This window comes from Ictidomys tridecemlineatus, chromosome 1 (genome assembly GCF_052094955.1).
Source record: "Ictidomys tridecemlineatus isolate mIctTri1 chromosome 1, mIctTri1.hap1, whole genome shotgun sequence".
In the NCBI taxonomy this organism is placed as follows: domain Eukaryota; kingdom Metazoa; phylum Chordata; class Mammalia; order Rodentia; family Sciuridae; genus Ictidomys; species Ictidomys tridecemlineatus.
Genome location: NC_135477.1, coordinates 89714534 through 89737332, shown reverse-complemented (window position 1 = coordinate 89737332; position 22799 = coordinate 89714534). Strand labels below are relative to the sequence as shown.

Here is a 22799-nt window from a genome sequence, read left to right as displayed (position 1 = left end):
TGCTCAGACTGACTTCAAACTTGTAATCCTCCTGCCTCATCCTGAATTATAGATGTACACCACCCTAACTAATTTTCTTTGCTTTGTTTCCATATTTCCCAAACAACCTTCCAGTTATAATTTGGCTTCCTGTATTGCTTTTCTACAAAGAAAGTGAAACTAGATTTAAAGATAGGTAGTTAGTGTTGAAGTGGCACCCCCTTTCTCCACAGAAAAGCCCTCTTCACCATGGTTGTTTTTAGGACTGTCAGCAACAGAGTCCATTGTAGATAAATTTCCTATTTTCATGTCACCCTGTTTTACTTGGCCACTGGCCAAGAAGATACCAGCACTCCAGGTACTGGACACTCCTTACTAGTTTTTCACAAACATATCCAGTATAGTACTTTGTAGAAATGTGCAAACAAGGCCTCTGGCCTTGAGCTGTGTTTCACAGAGATGTCTACATTTTTAAGATAAGTTACCAACTGGGCTCCATGGTAACAACTGGCAGGGGGAGGAAAAAAGGGGAAAAGAAGCTCTCCCTTTCTCAGGTGTTGTCCTTGAAGAGTTAACTTGCCCAGAACAGTGAAAGAATAAAGCTGCTTTTATGTGAACTTCTGCAAACTGTGAACTTCCGAGGCCCTCCCCTTACATTCTGGGTATAAAACTCTGAAACTCCCTGAACTCGGGGTTCAGGGGATTAATTGATTACAGCAAAAGCTGTGCCCTCTGAACCTGGCTGTAGCCAAATAAAACTGTTTCCTGCTGTCTTCGGAGCCTTGCCTCGTTTGTCCCTACAACAGTGTAGTTAGGTAAATTGGGTCTAATATCAAGTAAAATCGAAAATGCAGGCCATGTTGAGAATGGAGCCTGGAAAAGCACTTGGGAAATTGAAATGGTCTCCCCACCTACATTCTATCACTGCAAGATAACAGAACAAAGGACAGGGACACTGACAGAAATGCGGGAAAGCTGAAAGAAGACCTTAGCTATAAAAGAGGGAAGACCTCCCCCCTTCCATGGATTCCACCTCTTGGGTCCCCTTCTTCCTTCTGGAGAAGTCTTTTCTGCTGTCCTTAATAAAGCTTCTACTTTTCCACTCTAAACTTGCCTCTGCATGCTTCTCTGGTGTTATACTTCAGCATTGGGGAAGCAAGGTAAACAGCGGTAACAAAAAGATGGACATATCTCCAAGCACTATACTGAATGTTTTCCATTTGTCCTGAATCACTTTAAGTGGCCTATTTGACTGTCTGACTGAAAGACTAATACATATGGATTCCATCACCTGGTTCCCTTGGCCCCTGGGCTTTCAGTTGAATTGGGCCAATGCAGAACCTCAGGAAATCAGAGGAAGGGAGGAAAAGAGAGGTTTTTTTTTTTGTTTTTTTTTTTTTATTTCCCAGGCTTCTCCCTGTGACATCACTGTAGGCTGACAGTGTCCATGACTGAGGGTCTCAGGTAGCCTTTGTCACACAGCTCTCTACCTCTGGGTTCTGGAAAGTGCTCCTTCTCACATCAGCAAGCCCTCAGGTCTTCAAAATATCTGACCTATGACCCCTGCTCTGCTCCCAGAATGTCTGGGAGAGTAATAATATACATGTCTCCCCGAAAAGAGCAGTTCTCCAATTAACCAGCCACAAGTCCAGTGGAAGAACACAGTGGAAACCATTACTTTTCCCATGAGACAGCATCTGATAGACAGCATTCAGGATTGGATCCCTTTTCAATTCTTTGTTTTCTTTCCTTTTTCTTTCTTTTCTTTTTTTCCCCTCTACCCTATCCCTAGAACACTCTCCATCCAATCAGTGCCCTGTTTGGTCAGCCCTTTGGGGATTTTTACTCCTGAGCACTCAGAAGAGGGTAATGATGAGACCTCCCTTAGCCAGCTGAGTTGAGCCTTCAGAGTATAGAATCTACAAAACAAACACACAGTTTTTCCAAAAATGAGATTTATTTTCCCTGCAAATATTGCTCTCCTCTCACAATGTAATTTGTGTTTATTTGCTAAAATACCACCTTCTCACTATGTGTGATAAGAGGAGAAAATTGAGCTAGATGTGTGTGGAGAGCTGAGAGAGCAGGTAAGATGAGGAGAGTGGTGTGTTAGCTGGAGATATTGTTACCATTGTTTACCGGTGACGAGTCTTTGCTTCTCCAGAGAAGCACAATGAGGCAAGTTTAGAGTGGAAAGTAGAAGCTTTATTAAGGACAGCAGAAAAGACTTCTCCCCGGAGGAAGAAGGGGACCCAAGAGGTGGAATCTGTGGAAGGGTGATGTCTTTCCCTTTTTATAGCTAAGGTCTTCTTTCAGCTTTCCTGGAATTCCTGTCTTTTGTTGTGTTATCTTGCAGTGCTAGAATGTAGATGGGGAGACCCAAAAGGTGAGGGGCAGAGGGGCCTGAGGAGTAATGTGGGCAGGATGGTCCTGGGACAGCTTCTGATTGGCATCTCCCTGTTTGCTGGGAGCTGTTTCATTAACATTTCTTTAGAATGGGCTCTGGACCTTGGGAACAGTAACATTTCAAGTTCCCAAGTGCTGCTCTGCTTTCTCGGGCTCCATTCTCAACATGGCTTTCTTTTTCGATTTTACTCGATATTAGACCCGATTTACCTAACTACACTAACTACACTAACTACCTATCTTTAAATCTGGCTTTAATATGAGTCAGTCCAGGGAGAAGAGAAAAAAAAGGAGCATTTCAGGAAGTGAAAATGGCACATTAAAGGCCCAAAAGCTGAGAAGATGGAACATTTGTGGAACTAAAATAAGGCCAGTTTAGCAGGAACTTTTTTAGCAAAAGAAAGGGTGGTTTGTGAAATAAAGCTGGGAGTCAGATAAATAAGAGCAGCATAGGTCACTTAAAGAAGAGGGACCTTTATCCTTGGTAAAGAAAGAATATATTGTTGGGGGAATCCAGTAGAAGACCAGTTAAATGAATTATAAAAGCTTGGAAAGATTAAGGAGCTGGCCTATGGGAAGGATCATATATCTATTTCTTGACTTTTTTGTAAATACACTTTTTTTTTCTTTTGCAGTACAGGAGTCCATAATATTTGTCATGAAGAAAAGCAGGATTAATTAGTTCTTCCATCTTTAGTTCTATACTCAACAAACATGCTTTGTCAATAAAACTAATCCAGATATCCCAGCCACAAGAGTTTGAGTTGGTTTAGATTGGATGGGGACAGCTACACAAGCCAGAAATGACCTTATGCAATTAAAACTTAAGAGATACCAGGTACTTTGGGGATGACTTCACCAAATTTCTATCTAGTAGCCCCATTCCTGTTATAGTCAAGTATCATCAGACAAGCCAACCAAATTCTATCTTTGAAAAAAGGGAAAAGAGATTAGTTGTGTTTATTAGGTCCAATTCATACTGCAATTTAAGACTTTTAATGATAATTGAAGTTACCCTAGGTCCCAATGTAGGGAAATCTAAGACCTGAGGCAATTTACTTTGTACAAAACCCCCAACAGAAATGTGATCTCATTTTAAAGGAACCTGACTGGTCACTTCCTCCCAGCAGTTGTATCCTCTAAGTTCTGCTTTCTTTCCAAGCAGTTTCCAAGTTCCTCAAGAGAACTTCCTTGTGGGTTCTTTAACCCCTGACAGAGTGCTGAGCACACACATAACAGGCTTTCAACAAAATTGGAGAAGTAGTCCTAATTTTTAAGTCTAATTTAAAATCTAACTCAACTTAAAATGTTTTATTCATTTTATTATAAAATGTATAGAATTATAAAACTATAGACAATATGTTGGGATCCATATGCCTTTTTCTCTTCTACTCTATAAAGGATTATCCTTGGTCATGTTTGTTGTGGGTTTTCTCAGACCTTTTAAAATGCACAGACATACTAATCTGTAAGGATTTTTTAAAATTCATACATTAAAAGACAAAATTATAACAAATTTAGCTGCAGATCTAATTGGCTTTTATTTGAGATTCTTGAGAATTAGGGTAGCCTCCATTCAACAAAACGCAATGATGTCTCCCACTGCACAATGGCAGAACAGAGGATTTTGTAAAGTAAAAACAAGGAATAGAACAATTGGGGAAAAGCTGATTGGTTAACATCAGGTTATATCAGGTTGCTTTATTTGCAAGTGTTAAAGCAGAGGGAACTTTCTTATTGCACTGACTCAGGAAGACTGAAATCTCCTGTTCCCAGGAAAACCTAGTATGTTATGAAATTTGTTTCCTTGAAGTTTCAGTTTGATTATATGGTCTTTAGCTCAAGTGACTCTATTTTAGTTTGGTCTGATATGTTGGGGACTAGAGCAAGAGCTCAGTCTTTTATGATGACCCATAATTTCTGTTTAATACACAACAATGGAATTTACAGTAAACATACTGGTTTTACTTGTTTTAAAATTTAGTAATATATCTGACTAGTCTTCCATGTTGCTACGTGTGTGTGTGTGTGTGTGTGTGTAAATTTTAGATTGCTACTTAGTGTCATAATTTATGTAAATAATCTCCCAAGGTTGAATATTTAAGTGGTCTCCAACTTTTCACCATTATGACATTATAAATGATGCTACAGTGAACCCTTATACATATATTCTTGCACATATTATGGGTTTTTTTTTTGTAAACTACAGATCCAGATATGGAATTACTGGGAAAAGTTATAGTCAAAGGACACTTAGAAAGACAGGAATTCTCATATTAATTCTGCCACTCTGTGCAACTCTAAGCAAGTCACTTCGATTCTCTGAAATTCTGTTATTTCATCTATAAGAGAAACAAACATCTCATGATTTATAATGCTGTGAAAATCAAATGACAAAGCTGAAGCATCATGGTTGATTCACATTGGGTTTAAGTTTTGGTTTTGTTTGTGTTTGCAGTGCTGGGTATCAAACTCAGGGCGTCACTCATGCAAGAAAGGATTCTGCCTCTACATTGTACCCCTGGCCTTCAGTTTAGTTTTAATAGGAGTATTTTCTTAGCTTCTTCATACTCTGTTAAATCTCGTTAGATGGCATGCAAAATTTGAGTGGTTGACTGGAATGTTTCTCTTTTGAATATACAGTAGGGAACCAACTAGAAGGATAGTATTGAAAGCAAATAGACCAATGCATTGTGGGGAAATATTTTCTAATCTTTGGAAGGATAAACCCAGGATCTCATATTTGATTTTCTGCAGAAAAAAACATAGGAATGGCCCATAATAATCTACAAGAAAGGTTTTTTTCAATGGCATGTCTTTAATGAACTAAGGACCCCCTAAAAGGTCCTACCTCTCCAAGATTCCACCATGTCTCAATAATGCTACCTTGTTGAGTAAGACCTTGGAAGACATTCAATATCCAAACTAAGCAAATACAAAGCTCTGGTAGAAAAGTCTACAAAACGTTTTAATCAAAGCAATCAATTATAAAGTATTTTCAACTCGTTAAGTACTTTTGCCATGAATCTTATTACCAAAAGACCTGAACACGGATTCTGGCCTTAGTACTAACCACTTCTGTGAACAGGTGAAAAACATTCTGATTTTTTATAGGAATGAAAACCCAGAGGTGCTCTACCATTGAGCTACATCTCCAATTCTTTTTTCCTTTCTTTTTCTTTTTCTTTTCTTTTCTTTTTTTTTTTTTTTTTTTTGAGACAGGGTCTCACTAAGTTGCAGGGACTGGCCTCAAACTTGTGGTCCCCCTGCCTAATACACCTGCTAGAAATAATAAAAATTTTAGGGATTATGCAAGACACTGTATATGAATAAACCCAATTGAGACCCTTATAAGTTGTGATGCTCAGTAGATACAATTGAGGCAAAGAGAAAATTTTCATGGAATAAAATTTCAAGGAAAAAAATCATTCTGAGACCTTGAGTCAAAAATTACCACTTCTCTGAACCTCTACTTTCCTCTCCTATAAAATGAAGATATTGAATTAGATCCTTAAGGGGCTGGGATTATGGCTCAGCGATGGAGCGCTCGCCTAGCACATGCGAGGCCCTGGGCTCGATCCTGAGCACCACATAAAAACAAATAAATAAAATAAAGATATATTTTTTTTTAAAAAAAGAATTAGATCCTTAAGTTCCCTTTTACTCAAACAACAACAAAACAACTGCTACATGTACCAAGTGCTTACTATGTGCCAGGCACTATTCTAATTGCTTCATATTTAAGGATTTATTTAAGCTTCACAGCATAACTCTGAGGCAGGTTTTGCTTTCTGTAAATATTTGAGGGAGATTTCTTTTCTAAATTCTTTTTAACTTTGTTTTATTTTAAGGCTTTATGGAATTTACAAGTTTGTTTAGAGCTGCTTTGTCTTTTGAGAAAAAAATTAATTCAGAGAAGAAGTAATGCTGCATAACATATTACCTCTAAGCTTAGTGTCCTTAAATGATGAGTATAATCTCATATGATTTCAGAGGGTCAGGACCTTGAGAGTGCCTTGGCTGAGGTGGTTTGGCCTCTCGTGTCTCATGAGATTATAATTAGATTGTTGGCCAGGACTGCAGTTGTCTGAGGGGCTTTGATTTTCTTTTCTTTTTATAGTACTGAGGATTAAATCCAGGGCCTGGCACATGCTAAACAAACTACCACTGAGCTACATCTCCAGCCCTTTTTTTCATTTTATTTTGAGACAGGATCTCATTAAGTTGCCCAGGCTGCTCTCAAATTTGTGATCCTCCTGCCTCAGCCTCCAGAATAGCTGGGATTATAGTGCTGCACCATAGCATCCAGCTGAGAACCTTCTTCTGAGTTCACTCATATGACTGTTGGTAGAAGAATTTAGTTACTCATCTGAGCATCTCCATAAGGCTGCTCATACAACTTGGAGGCTAATCCCCGAGTGTAAGAAATTAGAGAGGGAAAGAAGGAAGGAGCATGAAGAAGAGAAAGAATGAGAGAAAACAAAAGATAGGAGCTTTTGTCTTCCTAATCTTACAGGTATATCTACTCTCTAAACCTTAGAGGTGATATTCCATCCTTTCTTTCATATGTCTTCACTAGAAGCAAGTCACTAAGTCAAACCCAAATTCTAGGGAAGGGAAGTTGAGTTCCATTGCTGTTGGGAAGAATATCAAAGAATTATGAACATATCTTTAAAACCTCAATAAGAGCTGGGAACGGTGGCGCATGCCTATAATCCCAGTGGGTCAGGAGGCTGAGGCAGGAGGATCACAAATTCAAAAACATCCTTAGCAAAAGCAAGGCTCAGTGAGAACCTGTCTCTAAATAAAATACAAAATAGGACTGAGGATGTGGCTCAGTGGTCAAGTACACCTGCTAGTTGAGATTCACTAATTTGATTTTTAGACATGTTTTTGTTGTCTCCATCATTAGCATATACATCTATAGTTTGAAAAATAATCATCTAAGGTCTGTATCAAGCCATTATGGCATATACAAGTTATGGCAGTTTAAATTTGATAAAATATTGCAAAATTGTTCTTCATAGTATCAATTTACTCCTCCCTCCACCACCAGCAAGGATGAGAGTTCCTTTTTCCCAAATTTATACCCACATTCAAAATTGTCAGATTTTTCATTTTTGCCAATCTCATTATTGGGTCTCATTTAAGTTGGATGAAGGCAGGCCTGCATAAATATATTATTCCTTTTGTGTAGGAGGCACAAGTATAATGAGAAAATTCTCTCCTATGTGCGTTCTCATGGCTGCTGTGTCATTACTGAATCCCTTAGAAATTGTAATGATTAAAGAGAGAAAGGATACAGTAAAGGGGGTTCCCTCAGAGAATTCAGAGAAGCCTCTGTAACAAAGCCAGACTGCAGGCTCCGCTGGTCTACCAAGAGAGTCAGTCACTTCAAACCATTCACCACTTTCCTCAAACTTTCTCCTCTCCTAGCTCTCCCTAATATTCAGCAACCACTTATTCTCCCACCACCCAGAACATGAGACCATCATGTGGAAACTCTGTTATATTCATTTGCATCCACCCTTTTCTTCTATTGTAGTTTGAAGGTATCTCTTGGGTTTCACTTTGTGAAAACTTAATCCCCAGAGTCATATGTTAATGGTATTTGGAGGTAAGGCCTTTGGGAGGTGAAAAGGATGAGGCCTGTACCCCCACAATTGCATTAGTGGCTTTATAAGAGAGAGCTAAGCTAGAAAGCTTGCTCTGTCTCTCCATGTGGTGCCCCTGTAGCATATCAGGACTCTACAAAGAGTTCTTTTCAGCAAGAAGACTCTAACCAGATGTGACTCTTTGAACTTGGACCTTCAGAATCATGAGCTGAATAAACCTTTAGTCTTTAGAAATTACTGAGTTTGTGATATTCAGTTATAGCAACAGAAAATGGACTAAGACACCCTACATCACATCCCAGACAAAGTGATAACCTTGTTTCTGCCCAAGGCTAATTCTTCTACCCCTGCACTGAGGCCTACCTCCTCCCATCTTCTGATGGCTCTTACTGCATAAATGATTCTCTCTTTTGTTTCTAGCTATAAGTGCACCTTCCTTGCTCTTTACCTCATCCTTCTTGCTTGACTCTCTCCTTTCTTGAAAAAGGCCTTCCTTTGAGTGCCTGCTATTCTCTGACTTCTCTCACTCATTCAGAAACCCAAACATTACTTCCTCTCACCTACAGGACCTGTCCTTTTCCTTCACAGCATTTAATGAAGTATACATTAAATATTTGTTTGTGGTTCTGCCTCTCATCCGATTCAGTCAACTACAAGGGATCAGAGACCCTGTCTCCTTAGTGCCTACCACAGAACTGGCCCTCTAGAGCTTTCCTTCTCTCTGCTCCCACACCAGATGGATGTTTCAAAATTTAAAGCTTGTTGCACTCTCCCCCACTTGGAAAGTGCCATTGGCTCCTCAACCTGCAGAGTAAAGTCCACTCTCCTTTGCACAACAGAGAGGTTCTGAGAAAACAGCTTTCTCTGCATGCTCAACACTGTGAGTTGAAGATCTCTGGAAAAGCTGCATCTATATTAAAGACCTTGGCTGTCTAGAGCTTTGTGATTGTGGAGATATGGAATATTGTAGGTTGAGAGCCAAAATTATCTTGGATTATCTTAAACAATTAAATAGCCAATTACCTTAACATTTGTATCTGACCTAATATTCTTGTGACTAATAGACAAACTTCTCAGAATGTATTGCTCGAAGCTCCGCTAACCCTAAGAACCTGAAAGATGTCCCTGCCTTGCTATAGACTGCCTACCTGACGCTCCCACCAATGTGTCAGATAATGACTGGTAAATGTATTGACTTATGACTTTCTTTTGTTCTGTGACTCTAAAAGTTCATGTAACCTCCTCCACAGTGGAACATGCCATTCATGGTAGAGTTCATGTTCTTGCCCATGGTCACTTTGGCTCAAAATAAACCACTTTTGTTGCTTGATGTTGACATTATCTCCTCTATTCGAAGTATCAGGCAGGGGAGGAAAAAAGTCAACCAGCTAATATTGTTACTGGGAGTGCTGGTAAAAGTAGTAACTGGAGGGGACTGAGGGTGTGGCTCAGTGGTAGAGCATGTGTTTAGCATGCACAAGGCCCTGGGTTCCATCCCCAGCCCTATGATCCTCCCTCATACTCCCCAAAACAAGAAAAGGTTGAAATTTATAAATAAAAGAGAATACATGATTATTTACGGATTTCATCCACTTGCTGTTGTAATGGTTTTCCATGCTCTTCCTCTTCCATGGAAAAACTTGTACCTATTATTTCAAAGAGAAATAAATCTAAAATTGTATTAAGCACTTATGATATATCAGGCATTAAACTAAATGCTTCATTTACTTTATACCATTTCATGTAATTTTCTTCAAACCCAATATCCCCTTCCTAGAAATAAGATAAACAGGCCAAAATAAATAAATAAACATAAATAATTAAATAAATATGAAAAAGAAAAAGAATCTTGTAGTGCTTTCCATATTATGAGAAAGTGCAAAAGGCTTGTACAATAAATATGCTTTCCATTAGTTAAAATAGCCCAGGTTCATCTCTGGTATCCATGAGACTTGTACCATGCCAGTCTTCTACATAAACTCCTCTTCTATCTCTTTCTCTCTTCCTTTTCTTTTTTTGTTTGCTCTTTCCTCCCTATGCTCAATCAATCTGATTACTATCTGCTTTTTCCTTTTCTCTCTGCCTACTACCTCTTAAACCCATCAATAGTTTCAATGTTGCCTTTGAGGCCCAAAAGGTTACTGACCCCTTGTCTAAACTAAAGAGAAAGCAAACAAAAAGAAAGGCTTCTTTCAACTCCCCTGGGTTAAAATTGCAACAAGGTATAATGATGTTGCAGTACAATAAGTGACCCAGAGAGAAGACATACACTAACCAGGCTTTCAGCTTCTCAAATGCAAGGGAAAGTCATCCACTGAGCTCTTTGTGAGGTTCTCCTGTTTCCACTGAGAGTAAATGGGAAGACTTTAGTGTTTTATCTGCAGGTGAGAAGTTTTAGAGAGAAATTTTCCTGAGGTTTGGAAAATGAGAACAGAGATGGAAGGATGATGCTTTCCTTTAAGGGGCAGAGATTTATTGTATGGAAATCTGAAAGTAGCATCATGTGTAAAATTCAAAATGAAACTGTTGGTCTTGAAAGTTTGCTCAATCATTAGGTGCTGAGAATGCAGAAGTTGCTTTGGAATGTCAAAGCTAGCTTCTGAATCGAGGGGGTTTTATCTTCATTTTGAGTGCTCATAGCAAAGCTGGCACAACGGGTGTCTCCCATTTGACATTTTCTAATTTCTCCACTTTCAGACAAATAAGAAGAAACCTGGGGATAAATCATTCTCTCAGTTCCATTTGAAGAAAAGGTATTCAGTTATTTGCAAAATTTTTCCAGTGCTTTCTGAATACCAGACTCAATATTTAAACAAACCAAATCTTGGAGATCAAGCAGATGCTATAAATCATCAAAATAGCTCCCTGTTCCCCCTCCCCGACAAACAAACAGGCATTAAAAGAAAATTAGTGTTGAAGAACAGAGCTGGTGGGTAGGTGGTTTATAGCTGTGGGTTGATGATCTGACAACATTTTATCAGAGAACTTTGCTGACTGGCAAAAAGCAATGAGTTGCTAAATGCCGAGAGACTGTTGAGAATACTTAAGGAAGAAGGTATTGTTTCTGGAAATAAGAGCGGAGTTCAAAAACTACAGTCCTATATCTCTACCTATTAGGGACAAGAGATTCTGCATTTCATGATAAAGCCTCTTTTGCTTAATAAAAAGCATTTAGATTCCTGTCAAAGCATATTCTTCCTCTTCTACAGACTCCCACCACCCTGAATTAATGGTGTACCTTGTTGATTCATTAAGTGTTGGTGTCTTTTGATGCATATATTATTCCAATGATACATACAAAACTACAATTTTCAATCTCTGCTTAATGAATTTTAAAGCTATACTTTGCAGATCTTTGAATCATCCAATTGATTCAGGAATGAGTTAGCTGGCCTATTGCAGTCACTGGAGAGAAGGGGGGGGAGAATGAGAATGAATATGAATCCCCTTGGGCTTAAAGATCAAAAGAACACTTTGTTCAACATCATAATTTTAGGGTTAAAATAGTCATGGTTGCTAATTGACACTTCAATACAGGAGCATCATCAGGCATTTTTGGCTGGCTGAATGTAACTGGTTCATTGAATGAGCTGCACTCAGAACAAAAGAAAGCAACTTTACTCCTCTCAAATGCTCTTTCAAGCCTTCCCTATCAGAGTATTCTACTCAATTCTTAGATAAAATTGAACGTGAGATCTCATATATAATCACATGAGCCAATTCCTTATAATCTCCCTTTCTCTCTTTCTCTCTCCCTCTCTCTCTCTCTCTCTCTCTCTCTCTCTCTCTCTCTCTCTCTCTCTCTCACACACACACACACACACACACACGCATGCACACATAGTTGGTCCTCTATCTTTGTCGGTTCCATATCCACATCATATGATTGTACATGAAATCCCAGCTTTTCTGGTCATGGTAAGGTATTAAAAAGCCTAATACTATCTACTATCAAAAGATTATGCCCTCATTTGATTCAAATCTTTTCTTCAAAATCTTGTTGCTCTTCCTTCCATCCTCAGACCTGAATCAAACATGCAAACCTAAAAGTGGGAAATGCCAGTGTGGGTGTGTGGCATGGGGGACAAACAGTGGGTATTCTTCCCAGCTCCACCCCCTTTTACACTTTCTAGCTGCTATTTGCAGTTCTTCTATATACCATCCGTGGAGGAGGTAGACCTCCTCCGACAAGGCAACAAGGATAGTGTTCCATGGCTGATACAGTGGAGTTTCTGAGCTCTCCTATCTGAGGACCTCCTACCTCTAGTTTCCTGTCATAGAAAATGTTTTTTAACACTGACTCCTGCTTTCACCATGGCTTCCCATTCCTACCACCTCATCGCAGCTTGCAGCTGTAGATGGCCCACTTCTGCCCTTTAGAATGAAATTTTTGGTGAAGCCACTTTTCACATAACCAAAATCCAATTCTAAAATTTTTTTGTAATCCACACGCATCCTACACAAAACCTGTATCTTTGCCCATAGGCTCTTATTCCTAAGCATATTAGTTAGGGTCCTCCAAAGAAATGGAACCAATATGGCACATGTACAGTTATCTCTCAGTATTCATTGGGGAAGTGGTTCCCAGACCCCCACCCTCCCTGATACCAAATCCATAGTTGCTAAAGTTCCTTATATAAGGTATAATATTTTGCATATAATTTACACACATTCTCCTGTATACTTTAAATCACCTCTAGATTATTTACAATACCTTATAAGATTATGTATAATAAATGTAAATGCTATGTAGATAGTTGTTAGACTGTTATTTAGGGAATAATGACAATAAAAATAGTCTGTACATGTTCAGTACAAATGCAATTTTAAAAAATATGTTTGATCTGTAAATAGTTGAATCTGTGGATGTAGAACTCACAGATATGGAAGACAAACTCTGTGGTGGGGGCAGAGTAGAAAGAGAGACTACCACCAGGAATAGAACCCCTTAAATTCAATTCTAAACCCAGTCATATGGCTAGCATGAGAACAGCTCAGATCTACTTCTTTAAATAACATCCATCTCTCCATATCTAAATTTTGGTTTTTTTTATCAATAGTATGGAAAGAAATTTATTATTCTTCATGGATCTCATGTTCATTCATTCATCCACTCAATAAATATTTATTAAGAGATTAACTATGTGTTCAATGCTATTTATTAAGAGATTAACAATGTGTTCTTTCAATGCTGGGCAGTTGCAGGCTACAAACTATACTACCTGCCTTTCAGGAGTCACATTTTGGTAGGTTACATGGATGATCATACCATAAGTATTCTATGGGGACTGAACATGAATTCCAAGTGGCAAGGATTACTCTGCAAAAACCCTTGCATAGCTGGGCACAGTGGTGCATGCCTGTAATCCCAGTGGCTCAAGAGGCTGAGGTGGAAGAATTCCAAGTTCAAAGACAGCCTCAGCAATTTAGTGAGGCCCTAAGCAAATTGGTGAGACTCTGTCTCAAAATAAAAAATAAAAAACAGCTGGGGAGGGCTGGGGTTGTGGCTCAGTGGTAGAACACTTGCCTAGTACGTGTGAGGCACTAGGTTTGATCCTCAGACATTGTGTCCACCTATAACTGAAAAAAAAATAAATATTTTTTAAAAGAATGAAATGAATGTTAAAAAACAAAACAACAACAACAACAAAAAAAAAAAACCCCACAACAACAAAAACCGGCTAGGGAATGTAGCTCAGTGGTAAAATACCGTTGGGTTCAATTCCCCAGTACCAGAAACAAACGAACAAAAATGAATTTATTAGGATGATACTAAATGATATACTGCTTATTCCCCTGAGTCTCAGACAGTCAGGGATTGATTAAGTTTTGTGATGTCAGAAGCTTGCACAATCTGAAAGCCTGCTTTAACCAAAAAAAAAAAAAAAAGAAAGAAAGAAAGAAAGAATAAGTGCTGGCGAGGATGTGGGGAAAAGGGTACACTTGTACATTGCTGGTGGGACTGCAAATTGGTGCAGCCAATTTGGAAAGCTGTATGGAGATTCCTTGGAAAGCTGGGAATGGAACCACCATTTGACCCAGCTATTCCCCTTCTTGGACTATTCCCTAAAGACCTTAAAAGAGTGTACTATAGGGATACTGCTACATCGATGTTCATAGCATCACAATTCACAATAGCAAGACTGTGGAACCAACCTAGATGCCCTTCAATAGATGAATGGATAAAAAAAAAATGTGGCATTTATACACAATGGAGTATTACTCTCCACTAAAACATGACAAAATCAAGGAATTTGCAGGGAAATGGATGGCATTAGAGCAGATTATGTTAAGTGAAGCTAGCCAATCCCTAAAAAACAAATGCCAAATGTCTTCTTTGATATAAGGAGAACAACTAAGAACAGAGCAGGGAGGAAGAGCATGAGAAGAAAATTAACATTAAACAGGGATGAGAGGTGGGAGGGAAAGGGAGAGAGAAGGGAAGTTGCATGGAAATGAAAGGAGACCCTCATTGTTATACAAAATTACATATAAGAGGAAGTGAGGGGAAAGGGAAAAAAACAAGGGGAGAAATGAATTACAGTAGATGGGGTAGAGAGAGAAATTGGGAGGGGATGGGAGGGGAGGAGGGATAGTAGAGGATAGGAAAGGCAGCAGAATACAACAGACACTAGTACGGCAGTATGTAAAAATGTGGATGTGTAACCGATGTGTATACGGGGTAAAAATGGGAGTTCATAACCCACTTGAATCAAATGTATGAAATATGATATGTCAAGAACTGTGTAATGTTTTGAACAACTAATAATAAAAATTTTTTTAAAAAGAAAGAAAGAATAAAATTGTGCTTTTAAATTTTACAAAGTCATGAGACTATGTGAGAACATTGCTAGGCCCTTCCCAGGGTCTTGGAAGGGACCCAAGCAAGTGAGGTACTATGAGGCTTAAGTCTCATGCCTTCACAGTAAATCTATCTCAGTACTCAATCCATTTATAATGTTATCACTTGTTTCAAGATGACTCCAGCTTGTTTAATGGTAAATTGGGGTTCTAAAAGCAGACAGACAAACCTATATTTCATTTACCCTCTTCCACTTATTTTCTGTGTATTTTGGTCAAAGTTACTTAAATTCTGCAAGCCCCAAATATTCCTTTTAGGAGAATCTACTTCTTATGATAATAGCAAGGATTAAAATATGTAAGTATGCAAGACATTTAAAATACTCCATAATTGGGATTTACTAAGTGTTCACTATTAGCTAGGATTAAAATCTGAAGTGTCTGAATTCTGTTCCTGTATTTACCTATTCAAACTTGCAGATTCTTCATTCCTCACCACACAGAATTCTAGGGAGCATCGGTAAGAAAATGCCATTTTCATAATGAAATAAAATCCAGAACCTCTGAGCCTCATAACTTGGAGAATTGTACATCTAGACCCCTAAATCTCCCACCTGAGATTCCCCACTCTATGGAGGATCTTGCCAGACACCCTAGTTAGTGAGAAGTTGGTCCTCAACACACTGAGAACAAAGTAGACTGTGAGAAAGAAATTGACCAAACTATGAGAGAGTTTAAAAAAAAGAAATCAAAACACAGTATATATGGGGCTGGAGTTGTGGCTCAGGGGTAAAATGCTCACCTCATACACGCGAAGCCCTGGGTTCGATCCTCAACATCACATAAAAATAAATAAATAAAATAAAAGTATTGTGTCCAACTTTAACTAAAAAAAATAAAATAATAAAAAATAAAAAAACACAATGTATCTAAGGGAGAGAATGTTTTCTTGCAGATAAGCCCCCATTCCACATGAGACGTTAGGAAAAGAAATATTACCAGGATTCCTCCTAGCTTTCAAACTTTACCATCATGGTATACACCATAGATAAGTATTCACCACAGGTATATAATCACAGACATGGAGCTAATAATGTACAGTTATGCAGGATGGGCACTGCACAAAGATATTATGTCTATGAAGGCAACTTCACATTGTAGACACCATATATTTCTATATTTACCAAGATAATTTCCTAGCAAGTGGCAGCTAGATACTGTTTCATATTCATTACAATACTTTTACAAAGCCTTGAAGACATGAGAAAGTGGTGCCTTTTCCCAATCTATACACGTGGATCACGTGGATCAAGTAGGCCCTGACTGGACTTCTAGAATATTCAATCTAGAATCAAAGAAAGAGAGATCCAGCCCCTCACCTATAACCTCATAGCTACAGCCTACAGTCTCAGTTCCCATTTCCTTTCTAAGACCCTACCTCTTCCCCTAGAAACTGACATCGAGAATTTCTCCACTCTTCAGCCAAAAGGTCCTCACTACACCTTTGCTGATCTTATAAGCATGACTAGATATTGCTATAATATGATGACTGATGACAATAAGTAAACACATGGCAATAGGGAATAATTTCTTTATAAAGTTTTTAAATGCACATACATACCTGTTTATTTTAAGGCTATGCTAATTTCAGCAAAGGCAAATTTCAGTTACCATATGGCTGAGGATATATTACATTGGATAATAGAATATATCTACTGTTCTTTTTGATAACTTCAGCTTTTATAGTATTACACTTAAATCAGGAAAAAAAACACTAAGTTAATTCAGTTTTCAATGTAAGGCTTACCAGATACAATGTCTTATTTCCTAAGACATCAATGAAAAGAGATATTTGGGTTTTCAAATGTGTTGGCCCAATAAAAATATAGCTATAGCCAACAACATCAGATCCAGTCATATTTAGACTAACCATCCTTAGTGTGTTTCTTAAAACATGGTCTTTATTGCAATATTTTGCACTGTGTCATGCTCAGTATGTTCAGAGATAAAATTAAAAAACCACACTTTAATTCTAAATGAAAAAGAAAATAGTTAATTGAAATTTATTAAGAGATTAACAATGTATTCAATGCTATTTATTAAGAGATTAATAATGTGTTCTTTCAATACTGGGCAGTTGCAGGCTACAAACTATACTACCTGCCTTTCAGGAGTCACATTTTGGTAGGTTACATGGATGATCATACCATAAGTATTCTATGGGGACTGAACATGAATTCCAAGTGGCAAGGATTACTCTGCAAAAACCCTTGCATAGCTGGGCACAGTGGTGCATGCCTGTAATCCCAGTGGCTTTGTAAATACAATTTCCAAGTTAATTCAGAAAATATTAGCTTTTTATTTTTTAACTTTCTTATTGTGATATATATCATACCTCTATAATAGTGTATGTATACATATATGCAATTTAAAGAATAATGAAGTTTTTTAAAAAAAAATAGCTATGTTCTTATTATGTATCTTCAGAACCAGTGTTAAGTATTGCCAGTACTTTGTAAGTTTTTTATGCCTCTCCCTGATGATGTCTCCCTCCTTCCTCACTCTTAGGTAACTAGTTGTTGGAAATTTCTTAATCATCCTTTGCATCTGTTAATTATTTCATTATATATTTGTGTCCCTAAGCAATATGTTACCTAATTTTGCCTGTTTTTGAAATTTATGTAAATGAACTCATGCTTGATTTGCTATTTATTTATTTATTTATTTATTTTTATGTGGTGCTGAGGATGGATCCCAGGGCCTTGCATGTGCAAGGAAGCACTCTACTGCTGAGCCATAACCCCAGCCCCTGATTTGCTTTTTTGTTTGACTGGTTCTGAGATTCCTCAACCAAAATATGTAAGTCATTCAGTTTTGCTGCTCTGTATCATTCCATTGTAAAAGTAGACCACAAATTATTTATCTCTATTGTTGATGAATATTTGGACAGTTTCCAGGTTTTTTGTCTCTTTATGCTGCTGTAAACATTTTTATTCAAGTTGCTTGGAGTACATGTGCACAAGTTTTTGCAGAGTAGAAAGCTAGAAGCGGAGAGTTTCACTATTTATCAAAATAGATTAATTTCAGTTAGAAAGAATAAGTACAAGACATCTATTATATATTATGATGACTACAGCTAATAACATATTTGAAAGTTGCTGAAAGAGTAGATTTTAAGTGTTCTTACCTCACACACACAAACACACAAAAGGAAAGTACATATGTTACATAGCTTGACTAAGCCATTTCACAATGTATATACATATGTCAAAACACCATTATGTACATCATAAATACATACAGTTTGTACTTGTCAATTGTAAATAAATATGTATCAATATCTAGAGAAAATAATCTAAAAAGCAAAGGCAATGCTAAACTATAGTATTCTCAGAACATACATTTGATGATGATGTTGTTGATGATGATGATGATGAAGATTTCCTTGCTGCATACTAATGCAATGGGAAGTGCCCATGCTGTGCTTACTATTTTGGCTTCAAAATATTTCTTAATATCACCAGTCCAACAGGAAGACATTCAAGGAACTTAACAAAAGTCTTCAGTTTTGACACAGGAATTTTGCTAGGAGAATACAAAATTCACTGAAGATGGTACACGTTTGGTAAGTGGTGCTACAGGAAGTACTGACACCTGACTTCTGGCAAGAAGAATATGTGAGGTACCGGAGCAAAAAGCTTTACTTCTTAGGGGCCTTCACTTATGATTTGGTGTGTGGGTTGGAGATTGAACTAAGTACCTCTGTGCTCTAAGTACTGAGCTATATCTTCAGCCCCACCTCTATTTAAAGAAGGTTGTGTGATTTGGGGCAAATCGAGTGATCTCACAGGATCTCAGTTTTCATGTCCAAAACCTGCAAAGTATGGATTACATGACCTCTGGGTCACTTTCAGCTCTAAAATTCGGATTCTGTGATTTCAGAATCCTTTTGGAAACGACAGTTTTGCATGCCCCCTAGTGGTTTCCTCTGGCATCGCAACTGGAGAAATGGGCTTTAAAATGGTGGTATTGCCTCTGGAAAATTTCCTTGTGTGATACATTTTAGGCATTATAGTTAATAATATGAAAACTAAAGAGAGATCATTCGAAGTTATTATAATATTTTTGAAACATCCAAAATGAAAGTTATTTTCTCACATAAGAATTAATATTTGTTTTTAACAATTCATACTTTTAGCCATACACTTAAAAATTTTGCATTTACATTTTCTGTAAATGCAACTTCTTTTGTTTTTTAAAATTAAATTTATCTTAACTCATACATAACAATATAAGTTGCACATATTTATAGAATACTATGTGATGTTTTAATAAGTGTATACATTGTGACATGCTTATATAAGTTTAAACATATCTATTTCTTCAAGATTTATCATTTTTTTGGTAAAAACTTTCAAAATCCTTAATTCTAGATTTTTGAAATACACATATTAAATTAACATTATCTATATACCCTTCTATGCAATAGCACCACAGAACTTCTTACTTCTCATACCTATGTAACTGTAACTTAGTACCCATTGGTAAACCTTTCCCCATTTCTCCCTCTCCCCTATTCTCTAGTCTCTGGTAACCACCATTCTACTCTCAATTTCTATGATATCAACTTTTTTAGATTCTATTCTCTAGTCTCTGGTAACCACCATTCTACTCTCCATTTCTATGATATCAACTTTTTTAGATTCTACATATGAATGAGATCATGTGGTACTTGTCTTTCTGTGGTTGGCTTATTTCACTTAATTAAATGACTTCCAGTTCCATTCATGAGTTGCAAATGACTTCAAGGCAAGGTGTATATTTACTGAATTTTCTTTTTACCATTTATCCATTCATGATGAACACTAGGATGTTTTCACTGAATGGCTATTGTGAATAGTGCTTCAATAAACATGGGAGTGCAGATATCTCTGTCACCTCCCTTGGATATAGACAGTAGTGGGATTTCTAGATAATGTGATAGTTCTATTTTCAATTTTGAGAAAGCTCCATCCTATTTGTCATAATGGCTATACTGATTTACATTCTTATTAGTATTATGTTAGTTCCCATTTCTTTACACCTCTCCAGGACTTCTTAAGAATTTCTTTACTAGAATGAGGTGATGTCTCATTGTGGTCTTGATGTGTATCTTCCAGTGCATGTTGGACATTTTTCATATACATGTTGACCATTTGTATGTCTTCTTTTCAGAAATATGTATTTAAACCTATTATCCATCTAAATGGTTTTGGGGGGGTTGGTTTGTTTTCGTTTTGTTATTGAGTTTTTTACCTCCCTACATATTAGGGATATTAAACCTTTTGTCAGATGTATAGTTTGACAAATATTTTTTCCCATTCTGTAGGTTGTCTGCTGATTATTTACTTTGCTGTGCAGGTTTTAATCAGATGTAATCTCATTTATCTATTTTACTTTTGTTTCCTGTGCTTTAGGGCTTGTCCAAATGTCCTAGCCCTTTCCACTGCCCTAAAATGTTTCACCTTGATTTTCTTCTAGTAGTTTCCTGGCTTCAAGTCTTACATTTAAGTCTTTAACCCACTTTGAGTGATATATTTATTTAGTTGTAGATGGACACAATACCTTTATTTTAGTTAAATATTTTTATGTGGTGCTGAGGATTGAATGAACCCAGTGCCTCACACATACTAAGTAAGCACTCTACTACTGAGCTACAGCCTCAGCCCCTTGAGCGATTTTTTTTTAACTAGTGAGAGGTAGTATAGTTTCATTCTTCCACTTCTGTATATCTAATCTTCCCAACATTGTTTATTGAAGACTGTCTTTACAACTTATGTTCAGTAAGATGTGAGGAGGGAAAATATTCAGAACTCCTGCCTGAAAGATTTTTTTTTCCAGTATTGGGAATTTAACCCAAAGGCTTTCTACCACTGAGTCACAGCCCATCTATTTATTTATTTATTTATTTATTTATTTATTTATTTCTAGAAAAAGTCTTGCTAAGTTGTCAAGGCTGACCTCACAATTGTGATTCTCCTGCCTCAGTCTCCCAAATCACTGCTATTATAAGCATGCACCACCATGCCAGCTCCTGTTTCCAAAATTTACAAATTCAGTTAATCCATCTACTTTCTATTAAATTAATGCCACTGATCATTATGTAAGTAAATAAAACACTAGAAAATTGAACAAAATAACAAATAGTAGCCAGACCTGTAGACATTCAATATGGGTTTAATGAATGTGGATCTGAATTGAAAAAAAGGAAAAACTTTTTTTTTTTCATTTGGAATCTGACTATTCTGCTACATTAAAATAAAAGAGAATGGTATTGATCTACTCTTGGAAACAGACTTAACCACTTTTCAAGAATGAGTTTTACTATTTGCAAGAAGGGAGCAAAATTCCTGATGTCTGCTGAAATGCCAGAGACATCACAAAGATTAATGAGTTGAACGCTGCTAAAGTCTATCACATTCCTTAGAAGAGCAGTGTTACATAAATACTCAGTCCAGTATCAACAGAAGCTGGATGCACTGGCTCAATAAAATGCATTACAAATGTTCCTTGACTTAGGATGGGGTTATATCCTGATAAACCCAACACAGATTGAAAATGCCTTTTTAAATTTTATTTTTGTGGTGCTTGGAATTGAACTAGGGCTTTGCACATCCTTAGCATGCACTCCACTGCTGAGCTATGTCCCCAGCCCATGCAAATGGATTTCATACGCAGGGCTGACCTGAAACTGTGGGTCATTACTATGGCCCAGTACCAACAGAGAATATCAGTTCCACAAATTGATATCCCAGAAAAAGGTCAAAATTCAAAGTACCATGTCTATTGAATGTGTATCACTTTAGCACTATCATAAAGCTGAAAAATCTTAGGTCAAACCATCACGAGTCAGGGACTGTCTATACATGCCATTTTTGAAACAGATTATAAAATTGCAACAAGAAAAATAACCCTGCTCACAAAACTACAAAATATCATTTTTCTTTAGAGAGGAAAATAAGAAAAATGAAGATTCTTCCTTTGGATTTAAAAACAAAATCAATATATAAAGGAATCAAATGTTGAGTCCTTAATGTTTTAGTTCTTTCAGCATTTTAATGAATAAATTTTAAAAGGCTAATTATATACAAAAGATATACATTCTGACAGAATTTTACACCTTTTTATTGCCTTTGTTTTTGTTGCCCTTTCAACTGTAGAGATACCTTGAGAAATATTTTCTGTGCTTCTTTGTCTGTTTACCTGATTTTCATGGAGATAGCCCAGTTGAAGGGAGAAGAATGGACTTCCAGGCAGAAACTAAATTTTAGCATTGTTCCTGCCTCTTGAAGTGTGAGTGACCTTGAGCAAGCCACTTGAGCCCTCTGAGACTTATTTATCTATAAAATGGAGGATTTTGAACCAGAAGGTCTCCCACAGTGATGATTAAGTAAAAGTATGTAAATTCTCTTTGGAAATTGTCAAGCTATTGCCAAATGTATATGATTATTTTTCGTACCTTCAACCCCTTTATCTATACAAACCTATCAATCTTGCCTTATCAATTATCAAGTCTAACTTATTTTAGTTCTAAACTCTCATATTCAGATCTTCTTATATTCTCACCTCTTCTGCCCCAGATGGTACACAGACCACGGTCATTCACTATCCCACCTTTTCCCACAACTCCTCTAAGTGTCAAGAGGCTCCAATCCAACCACTTGCCACCAGAGTGAAATCTCTCCTGGTCAAAATTAATCATGTCTTCCTAGTTCTTGATATTCTTCTTGGCACCTAATCACCTAGAAAATAAAATCCTAATTCATTCACTATCTGTGTTAGCCTACCTGTTTGGCTTCATCATCTACCTTTTTTCCCCCCCTAGCACTTCACAGACTCAGAATTCCAAGACTTTTTTTTTTTTCCTTCAGCCTTCACACCTATATACACTTACTCCTCCTGCCTAAAATTTCTTCCTACTTAGCATCTCTAATACATTTTTTTCTGCAGAATCTTCTC

General features: G+C 37.2%; 1 long non-coding RNA gene across 1 annotated transcript in view; it reads left to right on the top strand.

The window, feature by feature from the left end:
• The window catches only part of LOC110598519 (uncharacterized), a 62322-nt gene that overhangs the window by 24730 nt on the left and 14793 nt on the right, over positions 1–22799 (top strand). The window lies entirely within an intron of this gene.